Source organism: Catharus ustulatus, chromosome 2 (assembly GCF_009819885.2).
Source record: "Catharus ustulatus isolate bCatUst1 chromosome 2, bCatUst1.pri.v2, whole genome shotgun sequence".
Lineage (NCBI taxonomy): Eukaryota > Metazoa > Chordata > Aves > Passeriformes > Turdidae > Catharus > Catharus ustulatus.
In genome coordinates, this window is record NC_046222.1 from 63184522 (window position 1) to 63204743 (window position 20222).

Sequence of the window (20222 nt, forward strand, 5' to 3'; positions counted from 1 at the left end):
ACTTTTTGGGCCTTAAGTGCATATTCTTGCTTAGGAACTCCTGAGTAATTATGTACATGTGAGCATTTTCGAAGTGCACAGATATTACTTTTGTGGAATAACAGGCATTATAATGAGAATTCTTCTGCAGCTCTGCCAAGACAGAAAAAGCAGAAAATGTATGAAGATCTGGATCTTTCTCAGTGAAAGAAATATTTGCTAATACTTGTCTATAAGCATCTATTTCTGTGCATATGACACTTAAATCAAAATTGATTGCATTATGTATTCTGAAGAAGTATCCAACCGATTTCCCTTTTAGCAGTGCAGCAAAAAAAACCCCAAAACTAATTCTTCACAATGCTTTTAAAATTTTTATGAACTTTAACATTTTTATGAACTTAACATAGAGACATTTAAAATTATCAAAGGACTTAAATACCAATTTTGTACAAAATAAATATGAAGCTCAATGACAAATATACATTAAGTGATTGCTATATTTCAGTTGAAAAATTCACTTTGAAGCTCAAAATGCTGCTTCAGTTTTTGCATTCACCTGAAATAACTGGAGTACTTAGCTCTGAATAACTGTGAGTAGAACAGGTCACTATACATTTGCTTCAGGACTTCAGGTACATGACAGTGGGATAATGAAAATGCAGAAATAGAACACAATGTAGCAGTCTTCTACTCATGAACCTCACAATGAAATTAAAGAGAAAAAATCAAATTTGTTCTGATAGAGCTACCAGTAAAATCATGTACACACTGTAAGAAAGATTTTTGAATATGGATTATACTAGTATCGCTCTGATCTTTATTTCGAAACTCAGCTATGAATGACAGCTCTTTTTCATCCTCTTCCATTAAAGTCCCACATATTTATTTTAGAAGTATTAGCTCATTTGACAGCTTAGGACATTAGTAAAAACAAATACATATGCATTCTCTTAAATCAGTGTGAAAAAGACAGTATCAAAGTACAGGTTAATTTTTTTTATTTAGATAATTAATCAGAAACATTACGGTGTGGATTGAAGGAAGAGAAAGTAGTTTTACTTACAGACACAAAGCTTCATAGAAGTAAAGAAAATACTTTGAATATATGTTACTTTTCTATTTATGAACTCCAGGTTATTTTAATATTAAACAATATAATCAAATAGTTTCAGTTGTAGGGAATCTATCATGGAAAGGGACACATTCCACTAGACCAGGCTGCTCAGAGCCCCATCCAACCTGACCTTGAGCACTGCCAGAGAGGGGGCATCCACAACTTCTCTGGGCAACTTGTGCCAGTGACTCACCACCTTCACAGTGAAGAATATTTTCCAATATCTAATGAAAACTCACCCTCTTTTAGGTCTGAAGCCATTCCCCATTTTCCTATCAGTACCTACCCTTGTAAAAAGGTCCATCAAAAAAAAAAGGACTGATTAGTTGAACAAAAGTATTTTATTATGTTTGAAAAAGTATATAAAGTACCCAGTATTTTTGTGGATACTATTTCAAAACAATTAACTAAGAAAATTAAAAATATATTTTCAAAATTAATGGAGCTACTCAGTCATAGCTATCTGTAAGCACCAAATGGTAACTCTTCCATGCAGCTGTTTAAAACCATAATATGTTTTAATGTTCAAAACTTACATGGCTATTTCATATTTTGTATAACTTACTGAATATTTTGGGAATATCATGTTCATTTTGTGAAAACAGGATTTTTCCCGAATAAACACATCTTTGTGCATGCTTGTTTATCCAGCTGACTAGCAAATGGATAAATATGCTTTGAAACATTGTTCCAACAGTTATGTCTAATATAAAAAAGTGAAATAACAATACAAAAAATACAGATTTTTTTTTCTCTGTTGTTTGAAACACTTTTTTCCTACTTAATTTTCTCAACTGGTTACCATATTAATTTTATCCAATACAATTATTATAATTTTATATCTTTAGATAAATTTTATTGGTCTTCTGAAAATGAGATATTTTATTGGCTGTAGTCAAGATTTCTTGCTACTGCCAGTATATATCACTGCATATTTTCATCAAGCAAGTTATTTCATTACTATATATGTGACAAATATTTATAAAGAATGATGGCTAAAGGAAAGCAAAATCACCTGCATGTATCATGCACATGTATGATTAACAGTTTCCAGATTCTAAATTAAGGAAAATACATTAAGGAGGCTTATTAAAGAGATTGAGGCACTTATGTCTAAATTTAATCAACTGGACTTGGAAAATGTTCAGTTTGGAGCATCTTTATTGCTAATTATGACCTGGATGATCAAGTTTAACAACAAAAGAAAAGATACTCATCAACCCACTGCCTTTAAGAGGTTCACAGAGACCAAAGAAATACAGGCAAATGGTTGGTTTATGAAGTTGTTCCAGCAAGCCTGTCTTCCTATTTGATTCCAGGATTTAGATCAATGATGTGCTTGAAACAGAAAATAAGATTCTAGAACAGAACAATTCTTCCAACAGAGAAGAGTTCAAGTGTGATTATGAGTCAAATTAAACAAAAATAAACTTGTGCATTTTCACAAGGCAGATTTTCCACTTCAATCCACGAATCTGTGAATCACAGAAAGTGACACAATCATCTTTGGGTACTTTGGAAAATTTCCTTATTTTTATATTTTCTAAGGAACTTTTTAGGTGAAAGAAAGTACATCAGTCTCAGGAGTTTCCTAACCTCATCATGCACCAAAAGATCATATGTTGCTCTATTTCTTTTACTGCAGTTGTTCTACTCTTCAGAATGCTCTTCCAAAAGGACATGGATGTTGTCCATACTTAAATTCCTGTTAAAATCATAAACTGAGGTAATGCAAATATCTGGTTTTCTTCACTGCTGCCTATCCTACAATCATGCAATCCTTAGTCTTTGTACCCTAAAGACCCATGCAATCTTTCACACTTTCCTTCTTAGCCCCAAGACAAGATGTTGTGTAATGCTGAGTTCTTGCATCAAGGAGCAGCACAAATACATGGACGTTTTTCTAGCAGCAGAAAATTGTTAGACTTTTGACTGTCCTGGGACCCGAATTCCACTAAAAGATTCACACAGCAATTCAGAATAGGCTGGAGCAGAATTGCCAGAAAAGTAGGGAAAACTGACCCACAGACTCTTACCTTACTTCGGATAATGCACAGAAAAAATCCAGGATGCTGAAGATTCAGATACTTTAATTTGCTGCCTTGCCTTACAGCTTGGGATCCTTCAGGCAAGCATAGCTCATGTCACTTTATCATCATCTTTTTCTTGTGCCAGGAAGACAGCTGCTACAGACACCACTGCTCACAGCTTAATCTTGAGTTAGAAAAGTGGCATATTACGTGACAAAAGCTGGGTCAGAGGATTTCTCTGCCTCACATCCAGTACATGAGTGAGTCACTGGAAGCAATGTATCCAGAAGTATCCTGGTAAATTAAAAGGGGACAAATATGGGTCGGGGAGGAGTGAAGACATAAATAAAATGGTAAGATGCTGAATTTTAGCTCATACCATCTTCCACACTTTTTTGGCCCTTTTTTCCCCCCCTATCCCTCATCAAATATATTCCATAAATCATGCCTTCTTAATTTAGAGATATTTAATTTCTTAAAGGGAACCTGGATGAGCCCATAGATATGGCCATTATGGAGAAACAGAAATAGCTATAAGATGATTTGAAGGAACAATCCTGCTTAATAGATGTTAAAAAAAAAGGTCAACAAAAGCTTCAACAAATTTCTGTTTGCAGGGTGAAAGCAGAACGTATTCTCTTCTGTTGTGGCTACTTAGGAATTAATAGATTCACAACTGATCTGGAATTTCTGAGTGACTGGGGTGTTTTTTTTTTCTCTGCACCAGCCTTTGATAGGATGATAAATACTGAAGTATCACTCTGGCACTTTATAGCCATTGCACCAAAAATAGCAGGAAAACAAACAAGTCTGAAATAGAACAGTGTATCCATGGAAACTGTGTACACAACAGTATTGAAAATTTCGTGTTGAATCAGAGAAAATAATTAGTGGGATGAGAAATAAAACTCAGATTTCCACATGCCTACTAAATGCAACAATTACATGGCCTTCCTTTATTTAGGAAAGAACACAGTCCTGCAAAATGTAGGGCATTATGCTAAATGGATCACACAACCTGATTTTCTTCTCCTTTTGTCAATCCCAGAAAAGTGACAAGCTGCATAGCATGCTTAATTATTTCCCAGCAGGAATTCAGTATCAATGCAGAAAAGTGTGTGTAGAGGATGGATCTTGATCCTGACAAATTTTATGTATGAATCCATATAAACTTGTTTAGATAACATGCACAAATGCTACCATCTACTTAGCATTCTCCCAAATGTCCTATTTCTTAACATAATAAAAAAAAGTTTATTTTTGAAACTAAGAACAAGTGAATTTATGTCAGGAATTAATAATAAAGTTGTAAAAAACAGGTAGCAAACAGGGAGCTCTAAGATTAAAAATAAAAACAGAGCTTCATTTAGATTTGATTCTGAATGAAAAGTATAAGAATGTCATTCACTTAAAAATAAAGATAAGGAAAAAAACCACATTAACTCCAGCATGGCATTTGCCTAGTGATTACACTTGTGAGATTACCTTGAAAAATACCATTATGACTCCGGGGAGGAGTCGCTGCTGATTATCAAAATAATAAATATAAAACAAAATAGAAGGCTTCTACTGATCAGTGTAAAGACACTCTGTGAATTTAATTTAAACATGTGTGTTTTTTAATATTTTGCTTTTCCTTTTGCTAAACAATATAGGGAGATAATTTGGCTTTTCGTGTCACACTTTGAGTAAGAAATTTTGTTTAGAAGCTGCAATTAAATAATTCAAAAATAATTAATTCAGAAGACATCCCATTAAATTATAACCCTCCCTACTGGTTAACTTGGTGCCAAAATGTATTGTTTAATTTATCATTCTTAGTATTTTTAGAAGGCCTCAAGGCAGGGAATGAAGCAATAATAAATAGGGAATAGTGGATAATTAGAGAAGGAAATGTGGAACAAAATTACTAAGGGCTTTAGGTGAAGTTCATTATTACTATTTAATAGTGCCCAAGAGCATTTGATCAAATTATGGATCATGTTTAAAAGTGGGCTGAGAAAAATCCTAGTGGAGGAGACTTTTCTTGCTACCACTTTCAGAATTTTGCAGTAAGTTTTACAGAATTTATCGAGGAGTAAAAAAGCAAAAGCATATTGACCAAACATTCTACTCTAATACACACAATGCTCTAGTGAGATTTGAAGAGATTCTTCTTTCCCCTCAGATAATATTCAAGATGTGAATACTACATGATTAAGCAGTAAAGCACTTAAAAAATGAGTGATAAGGTGACACACTGTAAGTAGAGCCCTTAGGGCTTTTAAGCACAAGTTGAGGCAGATTTTTTTTCTTTTTAAATTGTCCAGGGTGTTTGCTTTTTAGCCACATCTTAAAGAAGCACATTTTAAACATGAATCTTTCAAGCTGACTTGAGCTTTTGGCATTTTTTTTCATTCCATCATTTTCCTGATGCATTTATGTTATTTCTTTAATCATAATATAAAAAATATCCTGAGAATATTTTTAAATACGAACAATTGTACAAAATCCCATAAATCACCTTTTCACTATTCAAAAGATCAAGATCCTGACACTTTTCAGTTTGAAGACTTAAAAGAATAGGAGAGCATGAAATCCATGGTGCATAGCAAATAAGAGCATTTCATTTAAGCAGTTAAGAGTAAGTTTAATGTATGGAATATTCATTCATATTTAATTTTTGTTTTTTCTGAAAGTCTGCATCTATTTTATATGTAATAATTTAAAAATAGTTTTTATGACTTCCTATGCTTAAAAAAAAAAAACCAAAAAACAAAACAAAAAAAACCAGAAAGAAAGGAAGAAAAAAAAAAGAAGAGGGGAGCCCCTTCTGATCTATATTCCACAGTAGAAGAAGGGAGGGATAGAATAACTAACTTACATATTTTGGAAAATTTCGCTTCTAGGGGAACAGCTACATTTGCTGATATATATGCTGACTCAAAGTAAAATTATGCCTGTTAAATATAAAGAATTTTGGGAATAGAAATTCAAATTATTCAGCAGTTCTGTTCATTAGAACATTGAGATCTCCATCTTTAGATATTTGATTCAATAGATGTAGAAGTCTGGACATTATGCGGGGTTTTTTGTTTAATTTTTCTTTGCTTGTTAGTTAGTTAGTTAGTTAGTTTCTTTCTTTCTTTCTTTCTTTCTTTCTTTCTTTCTTTCTTTCTTTCTTTCTTTCTTTCTTTCTTTCTTTCTTTCTTTTCTCATAAGCTTTGTTAACAGTAAAAGAGCCAAGGTGGTTTACCTTTTAACTAAGTTTATATGACTGGGAAAACTGTTTGATATGCTTCATTTGGTATTCTGGAAGTTTATAAAACCACAGGCACAGTTTAACAAAGAATTCTCATGGCAACAGCACTGGCAGTAATAGTAAGAATAAAGCACTATTCACAATGTATGAAATGCCTTAATTTTTACTTTTACTGGAGAAACAGGGTGTTCCTACCTCTTTCACTATGGGAAAGTCTGAAAAAGAATGCTAATTTGTATACAAAGCTGTGATATATTTAAACAGTTTGAGATGGCATGATGAGGTAGTAGAAAGCACCACAAGATTTTCACTCAGATTCACATGACAGGACAGAAAGCCTATAGATTTGGGAGGGTCAGAATATTAAAAAAAAAATAAAATAAAAAAAAATATAAAAAAAGGGGGAAAAAAAGGAAAAAAAAGAGATAGAGAGAAATCTGGTTGTCAGCTGGGACAAAGAAGTCAATTATTTGGATAGATTTTGCACCTCATTTCTGTCACATGATTTCTGAGCATTCTGAAAACCAATCCACAGTATACAGAGAGAGGATGGAGCAGTTTTCCTTGAGTCTGTCCATAATTGCAGAATGTGTCTTATTTATGGATCTCAGGCAGACAGCCTACAGCTCTGTCATAGACAGTCTGGTGTGACCTGGGCCTCCTCTCTTTTATTTGTTGTATTCAGAGGCATTCTCTGATCTGTCTGTGGTATTCTGTAATGCTACTCACAACCATAACCTTGAAAATGAATTATTTACTTTGAAGGTTGGCTGTGCTATCATGTCTCTTAATCCCTCTACAAAATTTTCTACTGCACATGTGCAAGTACTTATGTCTGATTCATCACATTGGGAAATTGTATCTCTTAAACACTTATTTCAAAAGCATACCCTTTCTAAATAAAAACTGGAGAAAAATATTTAAGCAGATATCTCTGAGTGTTGCAAGGAAAAGGTCAGATGAGTTTAAAAACCATTAAAAAATAGCAGTACACATTTTAACTGGTTAGACTACATTATTCTGGATGTTTTAATTTGCTTGACCAATTACTCTGACACACATCTTCAAAAACAGAGAATTCCAAGTATGCCCAGAAGAGGAAATTTGCCTTTTTGTCTTGGAAGGGGCATTCAGCTTCTATGTGAAGTGAAGCTGGGGTCATCACTGCAATTTAAATAATGCATTAGCAATAATGTAGAAGATTATTTTAGCAATCCATTTCTTGCTGTGTTTGCTGGTTTTTTTCTTCTGAAAAATAGTGCAGACAAAATATATTTATCTTACTGTGATAATGGTGGAGATAACACTTCTTAAGTAAGCAATTTTAGCATTTTGATGCTAATTTATAATTGCTTAAAGTTTCTCAACTCATGATTTTTTCAGTTTCAGTTTTATTCATATTGTCTATTATTCCTTTAGACTTACTACCAAGATAAATCTTTACTTGTCTTTTTTTCTAAACATATACAGTAATTTCACGATTATAAGCCACACCATTTTGACTAAAAGTTTGGTCCAAACCCGGAAGTGCAGCTTATAATCAGGTGTAGTGAATGTATGGATGAAGTTCAGAAATTTGCTATCCCGGAAGTGCGAGCCCACAGCGGCCCTGAGCCGAGCCGGAGCCCATCTGGCCCTGGTGGTGGGGCAGCGCCGAGCCTGCATGGCCCTGAGCTGAGCCAGGAATCCTCGCTGCGAATGAAAGTGCGTCTTATAATCTGATGCGGCTTATAATCGTGAAATTACTGTAATTTGTTCTTAAATCATCCACTATCAAAGTCACCTGTGTGTTCTTCTGTAGCCCTTGATAATCTTCACCTATAAATCTTAAATGTCATGGACATGGCTCATTTTTTAAAAGTTTTGTGAACTCCAGAACGAATTTCAGAAATACTACTATTTTGAATTTACAAGACCTCTTAAATGAACATTACAGTGGAATTTAGCATCATAAATTAAGCTTCACAATGACCTTGAAAACATGAAGTGTAAATACTTGTTCTTCTACATTTTGAAATATAAAAATCAGAAAACTGATCAATTTAAAAAAATTATTTAAAAGAGTGAATTTTATAATATTTTTCAGAAAGAAAAGTTATTGCTAATTTTATAAATCAAGATGACTTTAAATATGAATTATTAATCTAAAGCTACAGACAGTCAGTTTTAGATATAATTTCCATTACACATCTTAGGATATGTAACTGTTACAGTCTGCTTAATAATTAGGTCAATAGAAAGACAGTGCCTTCCAGACAGGAATAGGTTTGGGTCAGCCTGTGAGGTAATTCATCAAACTTGGTACAGTGCCTCCCAGGCAAGTAACTATTCACTTTGGTCTGGAAGAGAAGGCAGAATGTGGATATGTCTCCCAGGCAAAAAAATTAAATGGGTCACCCTTGGAGGCAGCCCAGAGAGGTGACTGTTCAGCTTTACTTGAAAATGGATTAACATACTAAGGTCATTCCTGAGTAGATAACTATTGGCTCCTGCTCAGATGACAAGCCATTGTTCATGGACTTCCTTCCATTTGAAGGGCTGCTTATGGCAGCTTATCTCAAAAATAGATTATGCAATGCTTAGCCTTTGTCTCCAATAACAAAGTCCTGTTTGTGAACATGAGTGTATATTTTACGAGGCCATAAGAAATCACTGACCCTGGTGATTGTATCTTTGCCACGGATAGTAAAAGGCATTCCCTCAACTGGTATTGCCTCAACTGAGACCACAGGTTAATGTATAAAAAAGATGCAAAGTATACTGCTGGTAAATAAGCCTTTGGCAGGTATGAAAGCTTAGAGAACATATGTTTACCTGAGGCACACGTGTTCCTGACTTGGAAGAGAACATCAAGACCCTCATATATTTAAATTAACCTTGTATTCATGTCCACCTGAAAACTGAAAATAGTGTATTATTTGAGGAAAATATACTGAAAAGTCACACAAATATTAGAATAAGAAGATAACCCTGAGCCATAAAACAGAGAACATAGGCATAAGACACTTGACTAAACAGGATAGGAGGTCTGGGAGGAGAAATGAAAAATAACAGATTAGTATACAACACAGCAAGATTCTTTATCCCATTTCCTCTCTTTTAATTTTTTTTGTAATCTCTTGTCAGTATGTTCTGCGCTGTGGTTGTAAGATAATGAAAGAGAACATGTTACTATTTGAGGAGAGGGAGCCAAGTGAAGAATAGAGGGCATCCAATAAATTGGAAATTCTGATAGATCTTGCTGAGTGCCAAATGGCATATGCCTAAATTAGCAAAACTGAAGGAATTTTGGCAGTGATGAATCAGACAAAGGGCAGTTTTTTATGGGAAGGCCAAGAGAGGTCAGGTGGTCTATGGTGCACTCAATGATGCTGCAGGAGATAGAAGGTAGTAAGAGAAAATGGAAATTTTGGATTGGGATTAATTAGGAAGATGTATATTTCCTGTGTAACCCATGACAAACTACAATATTTTATAGTGAAAGCCAACGCTCTCAGACATATGTTAGGATAATTCAGAGTGTTGAAGTCCAGATTTTAAAAGGGACTCTGGAAAAATACAGATGTTCAAGAAAAACTACCACAAAAACTAAAAATTAATATTAAAGGCTATAGTTGAATGAGTATCTTATGGCAGACAGCTTACTGTAATGTCTGTTAAGATTTTATACAGTGAATATTTAATGCAAATGCTTAAGCTCTACCTGGAACAGACAACAGCTCCCTTTTCAAGTGAATGCTTTCATTACTAGTTAATAAGATGTTTCATATATTTTGTTCTTTGCGTGGCCCCATAAATCTCAAAAACAATACTAAGGAGGAATACAGAGCAACTCTATTGCTCCACTTTAACCCTACCTTTTCCTGTTGCCAGTGTAATAATAGCTATAATGTGTAAAATGGAGGTTAGGTTACCTGACTGCTGGTCTCATTTCATGCCTCAGCATTTTAAGTCTACGCTATTTAACCAAAAAGAATTAATGTGGCACAGCCATAACTGTGTGTCTCATCAGTACAAGAGTGACTTTTCTTGGGTGGGATTAAACTCACTGTAGAGGTCTAAAGTTTACTGTCAAAGTCACCAGAAGTTGCCCTTTCATATTCTAAGAGGAGAAATAAGTACCACCAGAGTGCCATTCATCAGCTGTAGTTCAGATTCTGTCTTAGACAGAATTACACCTTAAAATGGCCTTGAATTTCCTAAATGACTGAAGATATACTGTTCAAGTGAAGGTGAAATGTCACAGGCTATTTTAATAGGTGAAATTTTTTGTTTACTTGGGCTTTTTTTTGCCACAACCAAACTTCCTTGGAAATCTTAAAAATCTTCTAAGAAGATACTAATGTATAGTAACTGTAATTAAATGATCTCAGTAATATCTAAAACAGCAACTTTTCAACACCATAAACATTAATTTAGAATTCACATGTTCTTACTTATTTATCATTGCAGATGAGAAATCTATGCACCTGGTCTTAAAACTTTGGCTATCAGAACAATGGGATGGGGATGGTCTGGTGCTCAGCTACAACACTGATTAACTCCTAGTACATTTTAACCTAATCAGGTAAATTAATAAATCAAAAAGAACAGTATGACTTGTCATGGCTATAGAATATAATGGTTACTAATTTCCTTTGTGGGCAAAATTTAGTATATGGAATGAGCTGTGTGCTGCTTGCAGGCAAAATCCTTACTATATTTGATTTTGATGTGTTTTCAATTGAATTATTTTCTGTGGTTCATTTAGCTTCAAATAAAAATTAAAAGGCCTAATTTTAAAGCAACCGACATTATGGAACACCTGATTTGTAATTTATAGACAAAAATTATGCAGTTTTGCACATCCCTTAAAGTTTTTGTACAAATGCCCTTGCTTTGACTGTGAGAGAGGAAAGGGTTTTTCATAATCTTAATTTGATGAAGATCATGAAAAATATGAATATTTGTTTTTTCTTGTGCACGAAATTTCTGAATTCCAAGTGTGTCCTGGAATTTTCATTGGTTTCTGCAAAGTGATATCTCTTATCAACCCATCTTGTCTCTGTCAGATTTCAAAGTTTGTTAGGTAAAGGTTAAAATGATAATTTGTAGGACATTATATCCATCCTTTGTCTCTAGTCTTCAAAGTCACAGGAAGAGTTATTCTTTCTTCAAGAACAATTACTCCTAGAGTTTCTCTGGCGGAGCTGCTCTTCCTGTATTGATTCTGACACATGGTCTTCCTTGAAGATACAATAAAGTGCACAATACGTGAATGTGGGGACAGACTCCTACTCCGCTCTGTTTTTCAAATTCACATTATCTAATGCCTACAGGTAATAAGGAAGTAGATAAACCTATTAATCAATAGAATTAAATTGGAAAGTAGAGGTTCTGTGGGCACAAATATCCTTACCTCTACCAACAGACTTCCTTGATAAGTAGGCACTCAGCAGAAATCTGTGAGCCATTTATACTTTATATTGGCATGCCTTTGCAATCAGTGTTTAACTCTTTCAGTGTTGTGAAGTGCATCTCGATGTTACCCAGGTTTTTTCCAGGTTTCCGCTGAAGTAATAACCTTTGTTTGATGACTATGGGACTATGAAACATGCTTCTGAGTTCTGCTGAACAACTAAGAGGAGCATTACTGTCAATGAATGAAGTGCTATGGAAAAATAATAAAAACTGCAAAAGCAACCAGAAAAAAAAAAACCAAAATTGAAAACAAAAACAAACAAACCAAAAAAACCCCACAACCCCCCAGAACAAACAAACAAAAAACCAAAAAACCCCAGACATCCCACCAAACAGAACTTCTCCAGTTCTAACTGTGCTGCAATTCTCTGGGAAAAACAAAACAAAACAAAACAAAACAAAACAAAACAAAACAAAATAAAACAAAACAAAACAAAACAAAACAAAACAAAACAAAACAAAACAGAACAAAACAAAACAGAAAAACCCTCCCAGCAATACGAGATGATGAAATACATCTGGGAAAACATAAGTATAAGACAAAATCAGTGCAATGATGATTTGATGCATGCAGATGTGGTGCCTAAGGACAGGATTTAGTGATGGGTGTGGCAGCGATGGCCTGATGGTTGGACTCAGTGCTCTTAGGGATCTTTTCCAGCTACCATGATTCTATGAATCTAAGATCCCACCCTGAAACAGTTTAAGTTTCCTCTAAATGTCTATTGTTCCATATATGTTCTGGATATATAACTTTCATTAACGAAAATTTCAGGGCTGTCTCTATGTTCTATAATGGGCCCTTGTGCTGCCCAGTCCTGTGTTCCCTGTAGGACTCTTCCCAGTCCCTGTCCATTGGCCCAGGAGCCCCATTTCAGCTCAGCCCAGGTTCTCATGTCCATTCCTTAGTGCTGTTGCAGCTGTGCCAGACTCCAGCTCCAGCACAGCCCCATCCTGCCTATAGGTGGGGTCCTCTGATCTGGGCCCAACCTATGATCTGACCTAAATTCTGCATTCCTAAGAGCAACTTGGGATTTCCTGTCAGACTTGCATGGCTGTCTGTTCCAAATTCACAAGATAGGCATAGGAAGATGAATGCTCTGTGATGAGTGATTAATCTTGCGATAAGACTAGGTTATTGAAAATAACTCTCAATTGAAATAAAGAGGTTAATTAACATCGAGTTCCAGGTTTCATCCACCTGCTTTTAGGTAACTGAAGCATCTAAGCAAAAAATATTGACATGGATTTACCTCATCTGACTTCAGGCAAAAGCTGTGTGCCTAGTTCAATCTGTCTGTTTGTGACTTTAGATCTGTTTGCATAGTGCTGTGAGATTTTATTTCTGACATTTGCCTTTGGAGAGATCCCAATTAAAACTGCTGCTTATCTGAGAAAGTCCAGTGCACTGGAATAAATTTTTACCAAAGGATAGAAGAGAGTAAAATGGCCATTCTGCTTCACCAACTCTTCAGAAAAGACAGTCATGTCATGAATATAATGATTTGTTTTTAATCTGTTGCTGAAGCCAAAAATGCTTAGAATGGTTGAAAGTGGTAATAGCTTTATAGTTATGCTCTGCTGCAACATCACAATGAACTGCTGAAAAAAGTGGATTTCCCCCCCTGCCACATCTGTCACAGTTCAGGACCAAATGAGAGCATAGAGACTAAATAGACCTGAACACCAGCGCACTTAATTATAGATTTATGCAATTCTATAGATTAGATGACTTCCCAGCATTTCAGTAACCATGTGATCACTCCCCCTCCAGTTCTCACAACCTGCTAGGATGCAGGGTGGGGTGCTGACGTGCCATTGTGGCCACCCAGACTGCATTGTAGCAGCCTGGACACCTTGCCCTGTCCCCAGGGTCATGTACCTTAGCCAGATGATGGTGCAAATACACGTGGGTCATTCTTACCTTTGTTTAATATCTGTGATGGGGACAGTCCCTTATGTAGGGCCAGCAAATCCTCTTGTCCTGGAGGAGAGGAGAAGAAAAAGCACGACCAGATATCCGCATTCAAGTGTTCCAGGTCCCAGTTAGGAGCAAATGGCTGAAGCAACCTCAGAGAACAAGAGCACAGCCTTTTCCACTTGGCAGCCACTTCTACTTTGGGGCAAGCCAGCTCCACCACTGGTTTCTGTGCGTTCTTCTGCTCTATATCACAGCCTTGCTGCACAGACATCAATTTCTCTTTAGCAGGTTATTGCCATCTTTTAATGCACTCCCTTTTTTTCTGGACTATTCTTCTGTTCTTTCAGGATTTGTATTTTTTCCACTAAAATCTTGTACAGAAAAATACAAACCTACACTAATGTTTCACAATTTTTGTTATTTCCCTTAGAAAGTCTGAAACTTCCCTGAACTTAGTTTTCTCAATAATCCAGAATTTTCTACATTCCCCTTCCAACAGGGACATGTATTTGGGTCAAATACTTTGCTAAGACTCTTCTCACCCTCCTGTGAAGGGACCAGATATTTGTCTTTCTTGTTCCCTTTCCCAAAGCCATCTGTGATTCATGTAATCACTACCTTATTTCTGACACCAAAGGACAGTGCAGGAACTTGGATACAAATGCATTTTAACCACACATAAATGCACACTTTTAGTACTTGTGTGGGAGGTAGAGCAAATTCCAAAATGCAGGTTTGGCAAATTGGCATTGAAGTCCCTGCCAGGCATTGTGTGATCCTGGAACTGGGCCATAGGGTGCCCAAGCCTCTTATTTTATCCTCTTACTGGATATCAACACTGGTCTGACAAGTAGAGAAAATGAGATGCCTGATCAGCCAGTTGTGCATTAGACCTGACTGTTGCCATCACTGGTGCACTAACTCTGCAACCCTGGGAGGTTCTCCATTTATTTGCTACATTCTCAGCGTCTGACAGGTAGTGATGATCAGAGATGCTCCTATATCCTTAAAACTGGACTACTTCCCTTTCTTATGTTAATTCACTAACATTATTAACCAGGTTAACCAGGCCTTACCCATGCTGGCTGCTGCAACCTCATCCAGAGAAAATTTTACAACACAATGTTTTGAAAATACATTTTAAACATTAAGTATTTTCCCATATTCCTTAGCAAGTTGTTGCAGTGTTTTAATTATCTTGCTATTGAGAAATTACCACGGCAATTCTCGTGTGAATTTCTTAAATTCTGTTTTCAGTCTTTCAAATTTTTTCCATCTTCAGTTTCTGTTGAATTCATCAAACATTATTGCCAAATGTAGCTTCATCAATCTCTAAACCTGTTTCTGAATAAACTGGATTTTTTCTTACATTTCTCACTCTAATGAATCTTTTAGAAGACTAAAAATCCTTTTGTGCTTTTCTAGACACCATCTAGGAAAACTGGGCCGAAGCAAAACAGATGTCTTCATTAGCGTCAAATTTTCACCCCGATTAATTTGAAGAAATTAGAAGAATTTCTGAAGTGCATGAAGAGATTTCATGGAGTGGAAACCACAGAGAAGTAGTTACAAGGTAACATATACAAATACATCTTTCCTTTTTTATTTCTTTTTTTGCACTATTCATTGAATAAAAAAATCTGAAGCAGGATTATGAACTATTTAACAGTTAGATTCTTGCAAGATCCAGGGACCAGGTTTGTCCCATTTACTTTAGACACTGAGACATAACAATTAGTGAAAGATCTGGCTTAGGTTTTTAACAAACTTGGACATTAAAACATTATTTAACCCAGGTATGTTTACACTGCTCTCAGGAGAAAATAAAATATTCCTTATGTCTGCATAAAGAAATAGGCAAATGCACTCACAACTTTATTTTAAATATGAATAAAATGCATGCGCCTATAAGTGTCCTAGTAGACTTGTCAACTTTGTCAGGATCCAAACTTACATAGGTCCAGATTTACCCTATTCAGCCTTGTAGATAGATGCCACTGTGGGCAAAAATCTACTCCAGGTACTGTAAGCCAAGCATTCTGTGCTTCTCGGACACTCCCATAACAGTTAATCTAACAGGACGTGTCCAGGGCCTGATCACTGGACTGATCACCTCTACTGCAAAGTTGCCAGCATAGTCCCTAAGATGTCATTGCTAAGATCAGCAACTTTCTCCCAGTCAAACCTGAGCCAAGGATCATTCCCCATAGCAGTTTGAACATAGCTGTTCTATTTAGGAAGGAAAAAGAGTTTAGTTGTAAGGAAAACTACTCTGCTGTGCCAATTAGCCTGAGGTCCAAGGAGTCCCTGGACTATCATATTTATTAACATAGCCAGAGTATTAGTGATGGAATTTGCAGTTGTATTTGTCTGTAGACTGTTTTTAGTAACAGTCTTTCTCCCATTTTCCCATCTGAAATAACAATAAATATTTACAACTTTTAATAAAACTATCAGGAGAAAAATCTAATACTTCTCCATGGACCTTACCTGCTATTTGGTTACGGCATTATAGATGGCTATGGAGGTCTTCTGAGATTTATGTCCTTATTAAGAAATAGGAAACCCAACTTTCATGTCATTGTTCTGTACAAATACAACAGATTTCTTCTTGAATAAAAATTATGCTAAACCCCATGATCAGATAGCAAAAAATTTGAACAAGCCAGAATAAACAACTTCTCAAAACGTCCCAAATTCTCATAATTAAAAAGTCATTGTCCTGCATACAGTACATGTCACACAATCATTAAAAACTTTACAAAAATCACAGTAGAATATGTGTTCACATAATTGGCAAAGTTCACTTTCTATGTACTTCACTAATACAAATAAATTAAACAAGAAAAAAAATGAAATCTGAAAAAGGTAATTGAATAGTACAATACAGAAATTATTCTTTCATGATTATCAGCAAAACAAAAACAATTCAACCTCTAAGCAAAGCACCACAAGTCACTGTAAAATCCTCCCTCCCTTCCTTCCTCCCTTCTCTTTCTCTCCTTCCTCCATTTTTTCATTTCTTCTTTCTCTCCCTTTCTCTCCACCATTTTCTGTCTCAATTTCTCTCTCAATTTTTACTTTCTTGCCCTACTCCTCTGAATCCCCATTCTATTTCAACTTGGTTATTCTTCATATTAGTTTGAAGAATAGACAGGATTTCTTCCAAGAGTTTCTCCAATAATCATTGCATCTACAAAAGATGGAACTGTGCTCTCTGACCAGATGGAAATAGTCTTGGGAACTAACCTTGTGTGTGTAAATAGAGAAGGTGAATGTTGTTACAAGGATACATATATTTTCACTTAAAATGGTCTTAAGAAGAGAATGTTGTTCTACAGTGGCTGTCTCCTGACCTGCAGATACTGAGGTATGTTGCTGGTGAGCTATACACTAATGAAGTTCAGAGTGCCAATTACCGACTTGTTAATTTCTCTTTTAATGATGAGAAAATGTGTTTCATGTGAGGAGTCTGCAGGTTAGCACATGACAAAGATAGTCATGTATTTTGTTACTGAACATTGTTTCCAGCAAAGTACTTACTTTCAAAAGATGCTAGTAAGTTTATAATAATAAATAATTTTAAATTACCATCAAAATGGAGTTTCTTGTTTTAAAATTGCAGGATGGGATTGTATGAACAATATCAAAATATCTCTCTAGAAAAATGTGTATCATTTTCCTAAAGGAACTTTAATTAATTTGTTTAGATTTCATATCCTCTCTTTTTACACTAGGAACTTGCCATAACATAAAATGCAAATATTAGAAATTTGGGTGGAATAACAGCTTTGTCAAAGTGTCTACATTTCTACAACCCCAAAAGATAAATCATACAAATCAGAATGGAAAAAGTTTCAATTTTCAGTCAGATTAAAATCCTCTGCTTTCTTCAAACAATACCAAGGTACACTGTTTGAGAATTTCCCACTAAAGACAAATAAAATAAAATATCTTTTAGGAAGAAGGAGAAAACAAATAACACATGGAGAAGGAATGCCTGAATTTCCTAGGATAATACCATTTGCAGAGAAGGCATGCTGTGTTTGTGTCCAGCAATATACTGCTGATAGAAATTTAGCCCAGTCTGTCATTTAGATTGACCTTACAAATTTATAGAGGTGCAACAAGGATATGATAAGAGTTTTCTTTTGCCACATGAGGATAAGTTGGTTAGTTTTTTGGAATAAAATATCTTGACTTTCTTTCCTTTGGACAGAATTCATTTGAACTCACTTCTTGTATCTGGCAATCAAAAACCTGAATCTGAGGCAATCACTTCCCTTTGTAATCAATCATGAGAAGTTCACACATCTGGAGAATGATTTATCTACATTATATAAATCAATCTTAAGTTTGTAACCAGTAACTCTGGTGGAGATACTAGTTGCTTGAAGTGAAAAGAATACCCCATAGATTTATGTGAACCTAGTTGTCTAAATTACAGTTAAAGGCATCTATGATGCACATGATGCCTAAATTCATATAGTCATGATGTTTCTTTAAGAGATACAGATGCTTTCTACCTTCACTCATCAATTCAAAACTAGTTTCCCTAAACTATCAAATCGATATACTGTGTTTAAAAATAAATTACTGCCTGATAATCTCAGATTAAAATTTTTGGTTCTCTAGTTCAAAGACATTAGATTTCAAGTGAAAAGAAATTACTTCCTTTGATACTTGAATTAATACATACTAAATTATTTCTGTATAAAAATGGGTATATTCCTATGAAAGCAGGCTCTACCTACATGTCTTTTAAAATCTTGCATCTTTTTGCCAGTTTCAATTGATGGACCAGTCTTCAAAGATGACTGGCAGGAATAGTACCAGTGATTGCATCCTCAAGCTTAAGTTTGACAGGTGGTTGAAATAGACTGTGAGGATGTGTTTGTTAGAGCTTTACTTACAGATTCACGGAAAGATGGTGCAAGTACAAGAGGAATACTCAGCTATTTAAAAAGAAATCTATAATACGGAAAGATATATTCGTGGTAATACTTGTATTCATAACATACTAAGCATAATTACAAACACGTCTAGAAGGTTTGAAGAGACAGAGAATGATCTTGCACTGTCTTGCACTTTGTGCAGTTTAATTCTTTGCATTATTTAATGCTTTGCAGTCATAGCCAAAAGTAACTAAAATAGAACCTATTATTGTAGCATTCATAGTGTTACCTGATTAATGCTGATCCCAAGTGTAGAGAATCAGCCAAATGTCTAATAAACCATACAGAGTACCTCCAAAATTAGGGGAAACACCTCAGGTGTAACTCATGAATATTAATTTCTTAAAGTGATATGGATATCTGAAAAGAAGATTTTTCTAAAAGACAAGGGTTCAGTTCATGATTGGAGCAACAGTTCATATTTTCTGAAGTTTCTTAGAGTCAGTCAGTGAAAAGCTTTAATTCAATAAATAATTTGGTTAATTCAATATTTTCCCTTTTCATGGACTATATGTTATGATCTCAGTTGTACTCAATTTACCTGCAAAAATCCAATCCTGTAGATCTACTATTATGCTACAATTAAGCAACAATTAAACGTTTTTTCCTCCCTTAACAATTAGAGCAAATACTAATAGAAATGAAACCATACTTGCCATATGGACATTTTAGATTCTGGCTCTTGTGTGATTGTATGTATCATGTATTGCAGCAGTTATTTTTTCAAACTCCTTGTATCTAAAGCTGTCTGAACATCATCATCAGCCTAGATGTGGCTCAGAGCAACAATGAGACTGTTCCCTATGATTTTGTCCCACAGAAGCCATCTTCTAGCTGGGCTAGCTGGAACACCAGAGACGCAAATACAGAAAGTTTCTACATGGTATTCATCTGTACAACAGGAAGATTTCCTAAGGCTGGGAAGTATTCATTAATACATTATCTCTTCTGACTCTTTTTGTGTAGAAGACTGTAGTGAGAGTTCTCAAAAAACCTCATTAAACTGTAATGCTTTGGGAGCAGTCTGTGTACTTTTCAGATGTGTAGTCAAAGGCCTAAGACAAACTTTTTTGATAGATGCATTTCCAATGGATATCTGCTCAATATTTTACAGGTTTTCTTTTTGGCTGGTCACTTTTTTTTTTTTCTTTTCTTTTCAGGAGAGAGAGTTATATTCTCATGTTTTGTAGAAAACATGTAAAATCTTTTCTTACAGTTTCACTGTAATTCATCAATCTACTCAAGCACTGAAAAATTTTCCTCCTCTGAGGAACACATAGGTGAATGCAAAAACAAAATTAACTAGAAAAGATTGTACCAATAGCACAAGAATTCTCTACTATTTTTTGAAAAAAGAATGCAGAAGGAAAGACCTACAGATAATTCCTCAATCTTGTTCATTGTCTAAGCTAATATGAACTTAATTTTACCTGAAATGGCAAATATATGAAAATAAAGAAAAATACACTGTCAATGTCATAAGAAGTCAGCATTCTTTAAAAAAGGGAACAGCCAGTTT